At 30.1% G+C, this 13,088-nt stretch overlaps 1 protein-coding gene across 1 annotated transcript in view; it reads right to left on the bottom strand.

The window, feature by feature from the left end:
• LOC148282996 (1-acyl-sn-glycerol-3-phosphate acyltransferase alpha-like) overlaps positions 1–6,470 on the bottom strand; it is a 62,112-nt gene extending 55,642 nt beyond the window's left edge. The window contains exon 1 of the mRNA XM_088224180.1: positions 6,334–6,470. The gene's annotated coding sequence lies outside the window, so the exon portion shown is untranslated. The remainder of the gene's footprint in view (positions 1–6,333) is intronic.
• Between the last annotated feature and the right edge of the window lie 6,618 nt (positions 6,471–13,088).

The raw sequence follows: 13,088 nt of genomic DNA, 5'->3' as shown, positions 1-13,088 counted from the left end.
AATTCAATGCCAATGACAGGTCATAAGCCCTGTAGATGCCTAGACTTCAATATTACTGTAATCGTTTTCAAGCAATTGATAAGATTATTAAAAATGAAAAAAATCAAAAACTCTATTAAATCTATGTTTAGAGAACAAAAAGGTTAATAGAATCAAACGTAGTTATGCAGAAAGCAACCAGTCCACAATTTTGAAAAAATTATATATTGGTGTTATCGGGTGCAGTTAGGTCAATCGGTCAGCCAAAACAGCCAGGCCGCTTTCATACAGAAAAACTGTAATAATCACCTTCTGAAAATTGTATTGATTACAAAAACGACATTTCTCAATTTGCAGAAAACACCCACAGCACTAGAAAAATATTACTGTAAAGATGATGATGGGAAGATTAATGCCTTTAGAAATCTAGTTCTCTCAAATACATTAAAAAATAATAAAACACTAGTATTTTAATTTTATAAATTCATTCATTTAAAAATACCTATAGTAAAAAACAGTCACGCGTACATTCAAAGTTTGAATGAGGTATCATTCAATATTAAATCTGTAGCTCAACCACAAATTACTATCGACGTGCTGATAAGCGACGTGATAACAACTTCTCACCATGGTTGTTTATCGTATTCGCGATCACAATGGAACATCCGTGAACACCTAATATTAAATGTCAAAATATTTATGTTTCGCAACGTATAATCCTGCTGCGCAATCACATATTTGAATTTCACCAGTGCAAATATGGGAAATATTAAAAAAATGCTATTTTTATTTATTATTTATCCTGCTATTTATTGCATTCAGCCGGCGGTTGGCAAGTCAAATGTCAAGAAAAGCAGTCGCCATAGTAATTGTAATTTAATCTTAACTTTTTTGTATAAGATACTCCTTACTATTTTTCAAATGCAATGCCGATTTTTCGCCAATGAGCTGTATTTATTTACGAGGAAAACAAAAAACAAACCGACACGAGCGTTGATTTAGAGATTACACACGCGTTGACTTATGACTGCGATATCTTAAGCATGTTCATTGTGATCGCTTAAATGCTTAGCGTGTTTTTAAGCACGCCGATAGTTATTTGTGATTGAGCTACTGGCTATATTTTAGGTTGTGTAGTCAGGCAGACTTTAAAATATCACAAAAATTCCTTCAACACATGATTGAACTATTTTTAATGGTATTATATTAAATTGATTGATTCTTTACAATTAAGCACCATAACATAAATGTTAAATAACGCGTTCAATACATAATGACGCAACAAACATCAGAGTTTTACTAGGGCGGGCTGTTTTCTGCAAAGTGCACAAATGGTCGTTTGGTCAGCCAGACTAAAAAAATGTTTGAAATTGGTCAAATACATAGTAAAATTATTGTTTGCATTCCAAAAAAAACGAAAGTATGCATTATTTATCATTAGTCAATGTAAAAAAGCATTCTATCTGTTGTGTAGATTTGATTATTCACTTTTTTCACAAAATTGATATTATTTCAGTTTGACTTTTCTGTAGCTCGCTGCTTTCTGCATAACTACGTTCGGTTTATCAATTTCGAACGTGTTATGCATACATTTACATACTAACTTGTATGCATTTTGAACACCCGCCATTTCTAAATGCGATTTTTGTTTATTAAATCACGATAAAAAATAAAATTTGTCGATCACACCAAAACGCGTCCTACTAGTTTGATCAAATCCAACTACGCGTTAAAAATAACTAAAAAATTGACAAGTAAACTGAAGACCTCGTTCTGAAAACATCCAATGTCCAAAAATTTTAAAACGTTATTGGATTTTATTATTCTGTCTATGCGTTTATACAACTCTTAATTTCATAAAAATAATAGGCAACTCCAGGCCCGGTGATAAGATTCTTGGGCCCCTGGGCAACAAGAAGTACAGCCCTTTCCACCTCCCCTAATTTAAACTATTTATTGAGAATTATTTAAACAAAGTTCATTGTTGTTTTTTTTTATTAATACACTATTGAACTTACCTAAATTTATTATCGGCGCTAAGATTTTTTCAAGTTTTGTATTTTTTAAATTACGTCACATGTGACGACTCAAGTTCTCTTCCCCTTCTGATAATTCGTCAGTTTATCACAGTTAAAACCAATCACAACTCTCTTATTGTTGGTTTATTCGGAAGAACTAGGAAGTCATGCAAAGTAGTTCGTTTTTATTTATTATTATTTATTTATTATTATTATTTATTATTTTATTTATTTATTTGTTTATTTATTTATTTTTTGTTTATTTATTTAATTATTTATTTATTTATTTGACGGACTTATGCAGTCCATTCTAACAATGGTAAATACAATTTTTTATAATTAATACAGGCACTAATAAAATAAAATACAATTAAATAAAATTAAAGCTAGGACAAAAAAATAAAAAATTACTACCTCAAGACAAGATCCAGTCTATCTTAATGAATTTTTAAATCTATAAAGACTTACACCAAAAAAGTCCAGATCTTGTCTCGAGTTTACAATACGACACAATCGGGACATTGGTGCAAGTAAGCCATAGTTTGTGCTGTGTTGAGCGAGGAACAGCACATTATTATTTCGCAACCGGCGGATCGGAACATTGAATGCCACTTGTTCAAAATCATTTATATTCTTTTTATGAATCCGTCGAAAAGGACGGATTTGTAATACCTCGGTAGATACAGACATCATCACCAGAGGCGCTTCAGCCCGTTGTGGGCCCTGGCCTCCTCCAGAATTCGTCTCCATTCTTCCCTGCACCCCGCGGCTCTTCTCCAGTTCGTCAGGCCAATTGCTCTAATGTCACTTTCTACATTATCCAGCCATCTTAATTTTGGCCTGCCTCTGCTTCGTCTGCTTTCCGGAGTGGTATAAATAATATTTTTGGGGTGCGGTTATCACTCATTCTGTGCACATGGCCCAACCATTGTAATCTTCTTATTTTGATGAATTGTGCAATGTTGGGTTCGCCATACAGTGCCTCTAATTCCTGATTAAACCGTCTCCTCCACACTCCGTTTTGGTTGACAGCACCAAATATCTTTCTTAATATTTTTATTTCAAATACTAAAACCATATTTTCATATTTTTTGGTCATTACCCAGCATTCGGCACCATATGTAATTGCTGGTCTAAGGAGATACAGACATACGAAACGTTAAAATGACCGTTTAGGGAATCGTCAAATTTAATGTCATTGAAAATCATGTTCAAGTGAGGAATTTTCGCTTTAATAGTGATTTATTTGAATTTTTAATCGTTTTTAAGAAACTACTTTTTATCAAAGAAGCCTGTTTAAAATATGAAAAGGAAATACTTTAATTTTTATGTAGCATTGAACACGACGTAATATTTCGCGCCATATATTGGTTGAATTCGATCATTATAATGTGACGTCTTAAATGACGTAATAAAACACGTATCGACTGTCAGAAGATCAAAATTCGTCATACCGAGGAAGGTACAGGTATTAGGAAAGTTAAATATATCGTCTCAGTAAATACCGATGAAGCGTTTGTAATTGACGAGTGATTTTTCGAAGAGTCTTAAGTCAAAATTTATGAATGTCAAAGTAAGAATGCCATTGTAATCACAATTAAAATCTTCTAAATAAATAAATAGTGGGGCGGCCTATGTTAAGGCTTATTACAGACACAATTTACTGTACAATCTGGGTATTTTCCTTATTGATAGTAAATATGTTTGAAATAGTAAAGTGTTTTTATAAATATGCTACATACGAGAATAAAACATAAAATTATTATCGTAGTTCCTTAAATATAGCTTGATAAAAATTATAGCTGCCAAACTAATGTCACTAGTGATGGGAAATTACTGATCATGTATCGACCAAATCGATTTTATCAGTTTTTTCATGAAACGTAAAACTCTGTTTCCGAAAATTGAAATAAAAACCCAAAAACAAGCCTATTATAGTATGTTTAAGACAATTATTTACTAAAAAATAAGATATTAGTACTTTTTTTATGAACCACAACAAATGAATTATTTTTTTATTAAATCGATTTACATTGATCAATTGGTCCCATTTCTAACATTTTTGCAAAATGACATAACCTTGTAAGAACGACGTTAATAATTAGTTTATTGATTGATTTGGTGTTTATTTTGTAGAGCTCCATATTTAAACTTATAATTAGAAATCAAACACTGATTTGAGTCTACTGAACACTTTATTTTATTTTTACAAATATAAACATATAAAAATAAAAACTTCGTGACAATTGTTTCGCCTTATTGGGGCATTTTCAAACGAATGTGAAGATTATTTGGATTGAATGTCCTTATATAGTTACTTACTTTGTTATATTTTCCCCGTAATTCAAATATAAATACCTAAATTCCCCATTACCTATCAAACACTTAGCCTCACCCTTAACCATTGGTTTTTCCCTCAATTATGATTAAAGCACATGCTATAACTATAGCAAAAAATAATCCTCTGAACTCATAAGATTATTTTTATTTTCTACTTATGTAAGTACCTTGAATTATATAACTATATAAGGACATTCAATCCAAATAATCTTCACATTCGTTTGAAAATTCCCTAATAAGGCGAAACAATTGTCACGAAGTTTTTATTTTTATATGTTTATATTTGTAAAAATAAAATAAAGTGTTCAGTAGACTCAAATCAGTGTTTGATTTCTAATTATAAGGTTAAAAGTTAATAATTAGGTTTATTTTCTTTTTTTTTCAGTTTTAAAGCAGATTTTATATAATTATGTTGATTTATATGTCAAGCATTGTATTAAAAAAATAAATTAACATACCAGATATGAATGATTTTTTGTGCGTCAATATAAATCACTCCTTACACGTTACTACAAAGTGATGTCGTCACTTTTGCTGACAACTGTTATTCTAATCAAGCTTAGGGACTAAAACTTTATAAATCGTTTTTTACCTCTCCTGTAAAATTTGCATGTTGCATATTATAAACCCTTATTTGAGGGACACATTTGATTAAATTCATTATTTCTAACACAAGGAAAATTAAATTTATTAACATTCACAGACTTTTTTTATTTTATTTATTTATTTATTAATAATACTTTACATACATTTATTAGGGATAGGGACACAGTTTGTAGCGACATATGTATCATGGAACTTAATCTTTTTTGTAAAATCAAGACTAGGATATTTTTGTAAACAGGAAAATAGTCACGTTCACAACAGTAGAAATAAAGTTAATTCCATTTACGAAAAAATTGTTTATTCAAGGTATGTGCATGATCGAATAAATATTTAATAAACTTTAAAAAACAAAAGGACATCAATTGTATCAAAAATTTTGCAAGTGTCAATTTTTTTCTTAATATATAAATGTTGCTAAAGTAGGAAGATGAAACAAAATATATTTAATGTAAATAATGTAAGATCTAAGCACCATAACTGATATTAAATTTGTATCGTTTATTTTTCTAAACTTTTTTAAATTTCATTTTTACTGCATGTTGATATGTCATGTATTTTTTAATTATGTTTTTGTTCTGTATAATATATATGGTGATATGTATGAAGTTCTATACATATTTATATTCGTCCCGACTCAACACAGGACTTCGGTTCCATGGATTTGGGATTTGTGTTTTAATAAATGTTATATAAATATCTTGTGAAAAAAAAAAAAAAATTAGTAAAGCTCATTTTTGTTAGTTCATTGGCTAGATTGTAAGAAGTTGCTAGCGGCAATAAGTCCGCATTTTAGTCGTGTATACCTTTGTTATATTATTTTGTATCTATAACTATAGTTTGTTATGGTTAAAAAAGATTTTTCATTATTTTTATTTATTACAATGATGAGCTTAAAAAATCAAAAGTAAAAAAAAAAACATGCGAGTGCATTTTTAACACCTGTTCGCGTTCAATCGAGAGAAAAAAAGAGAAAAATAGAAGAAGAATACAGTATCGACTAATTTTTTGTAAAATAATGAAGGTTAATTTTCGGGGTCGGTATTTTAAATAAGAACGCCTTTCTCGTAAACCACCATGTAAATCAATAATATATATATATATATATGTGTAATACGTGTATAATAAATAATATTATGGTAATTACCTAGTATTTTAAAAATACACAATTTACAATTTAATATTTTTTTCAGAGTTTCCCTTTAAGTACCTACCCACATATTTAAATTTCAGTGAATCAAATGAAATAACATTTGAGGTAAGTACTTATTACCTGGATTTTTCGTTCTATTTTCAAAGGAAAACCAAAAACATGAGTCTTCAGTATAAAAATAATCTTCCCCGCGCAAATCGTCAAAATATTGATCAAACGTAAATGTCAAAGTATTTTTACCTGTCTCTTTGTGCGTGGATTATCCACAAACTGTGGGAAAACTTTCCTTATCCGCGCGTGTATCTATTAATGGGTCTAATACGTCCTATCTAATATTCACTTCTTGTGTTCGATTTGTACAAACGCAGAACAGCGACACAACTACCCGGCGCGACGCTTAAAATATAACTGAAGCTAAATTGATAACGAAATCGAATAATGGCTATAGAAGATTGAGCCTTTATTGTGAATGTAAGCAATTCGACTTTGATAAAACGCTATGAGACACATAACACTAAACAAAATTTGCATCATAACCTGAACAAACTATCACTCACGAATTTGTTTGAAAATGGCGGACGCCCCCGACAACTACTGTCAAAATACGAAATAGTAACAATAATAGTTATCTTATTACGCATCTATTTTATCACAATCCGCACGGGTTATTTTTCACGTGTATTTTCAACAAGAGAATCAATGTTTTTGTTTTGAAGAAAAATATTGCACAACGAATTGAAATTCACCGCCGCGCCGACTCCATTTTAAGTCGAAACTTCATTTAATTATGTTTATCTTTACGGTGCGCTTAAAAATCTGTTTTTTCATAAATAAATATTTCGATTACCTATGTTCAAACGATTCTAGAAAAGGTGTGTCTACAAAAATCAGGACATACTCAAAATAAAGTTGATTAAACTACTCGTAACTGATATAACAAAAAGTGGAAAAGTGCTTCAATTTTGAAGTATAAAAATCATTTAAATGAAGTAGAAATACGGATGTTCAAACATAGGCAGAATGGAGAGTGTTACAAAGTGTGAAATCATCATCATCATCATCATCATTCCTCTCCGCACCCAGTGGTTCATAGGACATTGGTAAACCAAAAGAAGCGTATTTGGATCATCTTTAACATGAAGGTAAGATAATTAGTCTTACTCTTCAGGTTCTAGGCCAGAAATTATTTTATTTTATTTTTTTTAGGAATAACGAAAGGAGTTATATGAATAATCTATATATGTTATTAAATATTTGTATGTAACCACTTACCGACTTTTTTATGTCTACCGGTTTCGAGATGTACCCGTCTCTTCGTCAGGACAACAATTAAACCAACATGCGAAACCCACTATACACCTTTACCATAGTTGTTGCACAAAAAATATAAAACCAACACGACATGCATTTTAATAAGCACATGCACTAATTAGGACAAACATGCACTGATTAAATGATGAAAATATTCTCTTGTTTGAGAATTAATGAAAGAAGTAGAGGGGATGGAGGTTTTATAGGGTGATTATTACAGTGGAACATCGTATAAAGGACTATATTGGAAGTTTGTTTGATTATTGATCGAAAGAACATTATTTTTTAAAGCTTTCCCAATGTGAAATATTTCCACATTATTTACTTCTAACCCTTTATTGTTTGTATGTAAGATTTTAACTCTTGTATTTTTATTAAAGTCATGATTTAATTAGGTGATTTACGAATTCAGAAAAACTATTATTGTGAAGACACGTCATATGTTCTTTAACACGAATATCAACATTTCTTGATGTTCTTCCAACGTAAACTGAAGCACAAGAAATGCATTTTAATTGGTAAACACCTGAATTATTTAATAAACTATTTTCATCTTTATTATTAAGCAATAATTAACCTATATTTTTATTTGTATGAAAAGTAGGTTTGATATTATTTGGTTATTATTTGGTTTGATATTTTAGTTAGTTGGTATTATTGGTGTCCCGACGAAGAGACGGGTACGTCTCGAAACCGGTAGACATTGAAAAGTCGGTATGTGGTTATCTACAAATATTTGATAACATTTAGTAAAATGTTTAACCACAAAGTTAATGCTTTAAATATTAATAATAATCTATACATGTAAAAAATTAGGTTCCGTATGTTTGTGGCCTCAAATCTCGGAAAGTAATCGATGGATTGACAAATTTTTTTTACAGAACATCGAACTTTAGCCAAAAAGTTTTTCTATATACTTTTTATTCGGAAGTTCCAACGGAAACAAAACATTCTATGCGTTTTAAATTGACTCATAGTTTGTCGTAGTTAACACTTTGTACCCGGAGCCGTGTAAACACGTGATTATATACATCAAATACAAAAAATATATTCACTAGATCCTCAACACATAGACAACTTAAACAAATACAAACTAAAACCACTTTCGGACAAAAGGATTTTGAGTATTATTCAATTAAAATCTATAGCCTACTTCCACTATCTATTAAAACAATTAGTAACGAGAAAATGTTTAAAAAGGCTATAAAAAAATGGATAGTGGGGCTAGGTAGAAGTAAAATGGATTGTCTCATTTGCCCATACCAATATTGAATCAACTGCTCCACAAGTGTATAGCTTATCTTAGGTTTTTGTTATTTTCATTGTGTGTTTTGTAATATAAGTAATATAGATGTACATAAATACATTGTTTTTAAAACTTTTCAATATTTGTTCAATATCTTCGTTTTTTTTAAGTTGGTATTCTTTGTTTATTCTCAAATGTTATTTAAAAAAAATATATTGTTAAGCGTCCTCGGCACGGGAAACCCCAGTGAGGTCACATTATTTTAATTATTAATTATAGTTTGTAAGCAAAAAATATGAATAAATAAAATAAATAAATAACCACTCGTTGTGTCCCGGTCCCGTGTTTTCACGTGATTTACCAGCTGTTCAAAAAAGTGCATTTTATTGACATCTAGTGACTTTTATTAGTACTTTTTCGCTGCTGGAAAACTACGTGTAAACACGGGACCGGGACACAACGTGTGGTTATTATAATCACGGTTCCGGGATACAAAGCACAAAAAAAGGAGTAAGGCCCTTTTTATGTGATTCAAAATTTTGTAAAAATATGAGAAGTTTTAATTGATTTAACCCAGTATTTTCATAATTATGACACATTTAAGAAACCCTTCACAAAGTATGAAATTTCACAAAAATGGGCCGGGCACAGGGTAAATTCTATGTGTATTCGGCCGGTGCTCAAAGTGTTAACAAGTACTGAATGACAGCTCTACACAGTGCTGCCATTTTATCGATTTTGGCCAAAGTTACAATTTTCTTTCCTTATATTCTACAGCATAGTCCCAGCAACGCAAATTAAGATATTAAATTAAGCGATGTGTTTTTCGATAGTTGCTTGACTATTTTTATTTACTCGCCTAATAATTAATATCAGACAAAGCCACAACGAAGCGTGGCCGGGTTCAGCTAGTTATATAAAAAAAGCGCATACATCCAGTTAAAATTTATCACAGATATAATGATAGAACATGTTACGCAATAGGGAGATAATATAAATTAATTAATTGTACAGAAGTGCACTGTTCATAAAACTTAACATTTAATAAAACCACAGTGGGACAGCCTAAACAAAACCTTCAATTAAAAATATGCTCTGAAATACTTGAATCAGTACACCATATAAAATATTTGGGAATAATTATTGATAAATATTTTAAATGGACAGAACACATCGAATATATAACACAAAAAATTAGAAAACTTTACCATATCTTCAAGTCGATACGTAACATCTTATTCCTAATTAAGCTCAAACAACTATATTTTATTTTATGTAACTCAATTATAACTTATGGCAAAAAAGAATGGGGAGGCACTAATAAATCAATATTAAAACCTCTCGAATCTGCTCAAAAATCAATAATTAAAATAATTTTTAAAAAGCCCTTTAGGTACCCCAGCGTCAAATTATTTGAGAAAATTGAGATCTTAGATATAAGGCAATTATATATTTTTAGAATAATAATGTTTTTGAAAGCAAATTTTTTATTTTTTATTTTATTATTTTTTCACGCCCAAAAGGCTTTTACATACATGAAAGTTTTACAAAATATAAGTATATAAACAACATTAAATTTAAAACATACAATATAAAGCAACAAAAGATAGAACAGTGTTAAGAAGTAAAGTTGGTATAAAAAAAGAAGAGTATATAAACAACATAGATTTAAAAAAAACACAGTATAAAGAAGTAAAATAAATGAACAAAATAAAGGAACAGTGTTAAGAAGTATAGTTGGTATAAAAATAAAAAGATGAGTGTATTAACAACATATTTTTTTTTTAAAATACAATATACTGTAATAAAATATAGAACTGTGTTTAAAAGTTAAGTTGGTTTTTAAAAAATTAAAGCAATATATATATATATATTTCTATTTTTTTAAAAGCTAAAGAAATACAATTAAAGGTTTAAAGCAGCTAGGTACATCATGTTATAAAATACAATATGAACAGAATATTAAGTTCTATTTGATAAGGAACATATACATTGATATTTAAAATTTACAAGACTCACGCTAAAGACATCGATGTTAGCATATTGGTTCGCGAGTACATGCATCCGCATTACTGGCGAATTCGCGCTGTAATTGGTCGATGATGGACCACAGTAGAACGAAGTATTACATCGGGTAACTCGACCAGGCACTCGCACATTAATCAAATTGATAAGTTCACAACAATCGAACATCGACATTATTATTTTAAACAAAAAAAAATTATTCTACCAAATCCCAAAAGGAACACTCCCACACTACCAGAAGCCAAACTAGAGGATGGGTCATGGGGTCTACCACAAACTCTGAATTCGGGCAAAGAAATTTCAGGTTTCTGGGCCCCAAAATATTCAATTTGTTACCCAAACATTGCAAAACCCATGACCCAGATTCAATAAAATAAATTTGTGAAAAAATGGTTACTGGGTTTAGGTCAATTAAAATTGGAAAATTTACTCAAAAACATTCTTAAATAATAAATGTGATAAATTAATATTGTACAACTGTACAATAAATTAACTAGTATGTAGTATTGTTATTAATATAATGTTAATAAAATTTGTATAAAACCACTCACCGACTTATCTGTCTACCGGTTTCGAGACGTAACCCGTCTCTTCGTCAGGACAACAACACTACACCGACATGCAAATACCACTACACACCTTCACCATAGTAGATTTGCAAAAATATAAAGATAAGTCAGTGAGTGTTTTTATACAAATTTTATTAACATAATATTAAAATGTTGGACCACAAAGTTAATGCTTTTAATATTAATAATATAAGTATTGTTATTGTTTATTTTGCATAAAAATGTCTGCTTACAACAGGTTGTACCTAGTTAGGCAGACTAGACATGATCCAGAGAAATCTATTGCCTAAGTGTGTATGAAGTAGATAAAGAAATTGTAATTTTAATTAACCATAATTATTATTATTATAATAAACAACTCTTAAAATCAATGTTTCACGTCCACCTTGCTAATAATCGAACCCAGGACTTAAAGGCTTTATAGTAGGCTAATACCACTTCACAAATAGGCGGATTTATCTTCTAAATGTTTGACCAAAAAGTTTATGCTTTTTTAATTATTTTTTAATTAATTTCTTAATAATTACTTACTAGTTAGCTAATACTACAATACATAGTTTGTAAACTAATATTTTCACATATTTTACTAACATATCTAATTACATCATTTTACAGTACACATAACTTATCATTTTTAATTCATTCAATTTTTTTTCATTCTTCATACAATCAGGCATCTCTTCATACATTTTCAAACTGTTATACCAAATACAATTTTGAGATTCTGTTTTTTTTTAAAATGGCAGCCTTATTTCTCATCATCATCATTCCCTTTCCGCACCTAATGGTGCATAGGGCAGTGCATTGGTACACCAATCGCAGCGTATCTTGATCATTTTTGTCACATGAAGGTAAGATAATCAGTCTTACGCTTCAGGTACCAGTCCAGGGACTATGAAATATTCTAGTGTAAAAACACCCCTTTAAATAAATATTTCACATCAACCATGTCGGGAATCGAACCTGAGACTTATGTCATATGACTTGTTTCGTCCCTCGCAATTTGTGTGGTCCCGCGCGTGAATAGTCGAAACGACACGCAACGCACAACTACATAATATATCAACTAGAATTTTAATGCCTCATAATGCTGATATTACATGCTGCAAGAATAATGGAACATTATATAACTTATTGCGCAAGATTACAACTCAGAAACGCTGCCATCTATTTTATTCTACTGGCAATTTAAGAAGAGCCTTTTGACGTTCGCACACTCATGAAGTTCTGTAAATATGATATTGACAGCTAAGAGAAACAAATGCCGTACTTTATTATTGTAGTCGCCGTGACGTATCGCCGAAAAACTTCACTACCGATCGGCAATATAGACTTTATATTGAATATTGAAATATATTGTATGAACGATATTTTTAGTTTGTCCAAATTTTTGTATACAAGGACTGGATTCAAATCCCCGGGAGCTGTTAATATTAACATATTACAACAGAGATTAAGAGCATTTTAGAGAAGGTAATACAGAAGTCTAGGCATCTACAGGGCTTACGACCTGTCATTGGCTGGTTTTACTGATTTATTTATTTATGTATTTCACAGTTTTAAAATGTACAGAGTTTCTTTGTTTCAGGTCCCGACTAGCTAGGAAATTCCTGTGTTTAGGAAGGACCTTCTTTTTTACATGTGTTTTTTTTATTTCATTAAACGATGCTTAGTAAATTCAAAGAATAATAATAACATTAGAAAATATCAATATAAATATAAATTAGAAAACATGCAGGTAATAATAATAAAAATTGAATCATTAAAATAAATTAGAAAATAAGCCATTAATAGTAAAGAAATGAGACATAATTATTATAAATTAGAAAACATACCGATAATAA

Source organism: Micrasema longulum, unplaced genomic scaffold, assembly GCF_059751315.1.
Source record: "Micrasema longulum isolate JH-2025_06_02 unplaced genomic scaffold, ASM5975131v1 h1tg000271l, whole genome shotgun sequence".
In the NCBI taxonomy this organism is placed as follows: Eukaryota; Metazoa; Arthropoda; class Insecta; order Trichoptera; family Brachycentridae; genus Micrasema; species Micrasema longulum.
The sequence above is the reverse complement of the archived record's forward strand: the minus strand, read 5'-3'. Positions and strand labels throughout refer to the sequence as shown.